The sequence below is a fragment of the Oncorhynchus tshawytscha genome, unplaced genomic scaffold (genome assembly GCF_018296145.1).
Source record: "Oncorhynchus tshawytscha isolate Ot180627B unplaced genomic scaffold, Otsh_v2.0 Un_contig_1875_pilon_pilon, whole genome shotgun sequence".
Classification (NCBI taxonomy): Eukaryota; Metazoa; Chordata; class Actinopteri; order Salmoniformes; family Salmonidae; genus Oncorhynchus; species Oncorhynchus tshawytscha.
The window spans coordinates 112,501-116,208 of NW_024609168.1; positions in this window are offsets into that span (position 1 = coordinate 112,501).

Here is a 3,708-nt window from a genome sequence, read left to right on the forward strand (position 1 = left end):
CTAGGCCGTGCCGAGTTCAACGAGATATCCCGCTTGACCGTAGCTCGCTCGGTCTGAGCGCAGCGACCATTTGAAAAGTAGGCCCAATATGAAGCCTGCCCCACAAAGTCATTTGCTTTTGGGTGACAGCGGCAGAACCGTTAGGTTTAGAAGGAAAATTCAACCACAGGAATGTTCCTAAGGTCCTTCCGATCCGTGCAAGCCTAACCTTGACCGTGTGGCATTAACCCTTAACAGTTAAAAGAAGGTGTTTACATCAAACAGTTTGCATTGACTTCTCTCCCCATAGGAATACATTGCCTGCACCCCTAAATTCAACCTGAAGCCTATATGGGTTATGAATGCCGTATGAACCTGTCTTCGGTAACAGTCCATCAGGCCACTATGAGGTCTACCTGTGTTGATTCTAAGCTTCCTGGACCAACCGGAAGTGGTTCAAATCCCCCTAAAAGTGTATATCCATACCCTGCCTGCAGTTTGATAGACATAGTGCATTCAACCCTGTGTAAATCAGTCAATTCTTAACGTAAAGACTTAAAACTCAGGATTCTGTAACAGCATACCCCAATGAGGATATGTGTTGACTTATAGCTTCCTGTGCCAACCGGAAGTGTCATAATTGGTGTCTCAGGGGCTGTTTCGAGGGGTTAAAAAGTCAGATCTTTCCAAAACTTCATATATGTGATTAGGCAACCCCATGAACTGTAAATCAGTCATTTTTCCCATAAAATTTCAAAGGAAAAATAAATCACACTAAAACACAACTTGGAAGGAGGGACGTATTGGGGTGCGTAGAGACAGACAGTGACTGCAATAGTTAGCTTTGTTCGAGCTAAAAAGAACCGTCAGACCTAGAGTTCCGAAACTTTAGAAACCTGTTCTAGACCTCAGGTCGATAGTGCGTGGTGAGTTAGGTGGCTCTAGAAGGTTCTCGGACCGATAAAAAGCCTCGTACATTTGCAATGATTTCAATTCATTTTGACCATTACGAAAATGACGCATTTAGAAAAGTCTCAGAGACGCAAGGCTAGGTGCATTGAAACCGGCTCGGCCCATAGAGACAGACCCCAACGTTTCTGTCCGATAGCTCATTCAAGGACCCCGTAGCAAGGCATGGAAAAAGTGGATTTTCAGCACCAATTAGGGTTTTACTCGGGCACCGAAGGACCTATCGAGCCGTGACTCGGGATTCGGGGTCGCCTCACATAGGCCTTCACATAATGTCCGACCTGGACCCGCAGCTAGAACGTAACTATGTGTTTTACGTTTTTATTATGTTTTAAACCAAAGGCGCTGTGAATTATGGGCCTGCTCTGACATATGTGATAGTTGGCTTCTAAATGATTGGAAAAAGTGGGTTTGGTGTCAATTGATATCAGTTTGGTGTCATAATGACATCTAATTGACTGATGGACACTGACTTGCTATTTGACTTTTGTACATTTGCAATGTGTTTAAACGGAGAGGGACCATCACCAAAATGGCATTCTGAAATCAACACAAAAAATGGCATCACCATAGTCTCCAGACTGTGCCGAGTTCAACGAGACGCCCCGCTTGACCGTAGCTCGTTCTGAGTGCAGCGACCTTGAAAAAAAGAAGGCCCAAAATGAAGCCTGCCCCACAATGTAATTTGATTTTGGGTGGCAGTGAGAGAACCGTTAGGGTGAGCAGCACAATTCGACCTCAGGTACGTTCCTAAGGTCCTCCCGATCCGTGCAAGCCTAACCTTGACCCTGTGGCATTAACCCTTAACAGTTAAAAGAAGGTGTTTACATCAAACAGTTTGCATTGACTTCTCTCCCCATAGGAATACATTGCCTGCACCTCTAAATTCAACCTGAAGCCTATGTGGGTTATGAATGCCTAATGAACCTGTCTTCTATGACAGTCCATCAGACCACTATGAGGTCTACCTGTGTCGATTCTAAGCTTCCTGGAGCAAACGGAAGTGGTTAAATTGACCCAAAAGGTGTTTTGATGTACATCACCTTCAAAGGTGAAAATGACCCCATTCAACCCTGTGTAGATCGTAGATCAGTCAATTCTTAACTTAAAGACTTAAAACTCAGGATTCTGTAAGTGTCTATGTCAGTCAAGACATGTGTTGACTTATAGCTTCCTGTGCCAACCGGAAGTGCCTTTAATTGGGTCACACTGTCTGTTTTGAAGGGTTAGAAAAGTCACATCTCTCCAAAACTTCATATGTGTGACTAGGTAACCCTCCTAAACTGTAAATCAGTCATTTCCCCCAGGAGATGTCAAAGAAAAGCTCTCATACAAACACACAGCAAGGATGGAGTGACAAAGTGCGGTGCTTAAAGACACAGAGAGCAGGCAATGGCATTACCATAATCCCTAGGCCGTGCCGAGTTCAACGAGATATCCCGCTTGACCGTAGCTCGCTTGCATTTTACAACCATATTTTTATTTTTGGGTTACCAGGTGCCTATTTTAAACAGTCCATAAAGCACTCAGGGCGGCCCCCATGGATAGAGGGTCGTAGTAGGGTACTCCCATAGCGGGCATGGACAATAGGAGTCCCGGTAAATGCATTTACAACCATATTTTTATTTTTGGGTTACCAGTTGCACAACAATGCACGTGCATTTGCAATATGATTCTATAGTGAAAAACATCACCAAATGGACATGATGAAATCAACACAACGAGTGATGGAAAGAACAACTATCACTGCTCGGCCATCCTGTGTTCATCAGGCCAGTCAATTTTGCATTTTTGAGCATGTCAAATCATGGTAAATGCCATTGAACCATATTGCAAATGCACGTGCACTTGCAATATGATTGTATAGTGAAAAACATCACCAAATGGACATGATGAAATCAACACAACGAGTGATGGAAAGGAACAACTATCACTGCTCGGCCATCCTGTGTTCATCAGGCCAGTCAATTTTGCATTTTTGAGCATGTCAAATTTCATATGGTAAAATACAACTAAAGTATGTTGATACAGTTCTTATATGTGTGTAATTGACACAAAAATTTGAAAGAATTACAAAAATGGTCCAGAAAGCACTTTTTTAAGGGTGTGTGAAGTTTTTTACAAAATTTTGACATTTTTGACTTTTGACTTTTGACTTCCTATGAAATCATATTGAAAATGGACAAAACATATTACTTATGCGCATGTAAAATATATATATATATATTATAATAAAATTGGACAAAAGTGTATTCATACAGTTCTTACACATGTGTAATTGACAAAATATTCGAAAGAATTTCGAAAAACGGTCCAGAAAGTACTTTTTTAAGGGTGTGTGAAGTTTTTTACAAAATTTTGACATTTTTGACTTTTGACTTTTGACTTCCTATGAAATCATATTGAAAATGGACAAAACATATTACTTATGCGCATGTAAAAAAAAAAAAAAATATGATGATAAAATTGGACAAAAAGTAAATTCATACAGTTCTTACACATGTGTAATTGACAAAAAAAAATTGAAAGAATTTCAAAAAAACGGTCCAGAAAGCACTTTTTTAAGGGGTGATAAGTTTTGACAAAAAAATCATTTTTTCAAAATTTTGCTTTTGGATGTTGACTTGGGGTGACATTTCCAATATGAAAACCATGGTGGAAGGATTCGCCACCTGCTGAATTTTTAGTGTTACAACTGGCAATTGCCATATGGCATTTGCAATACACTTTTGGGTGGTATTGGACAATGTGTATATGGTT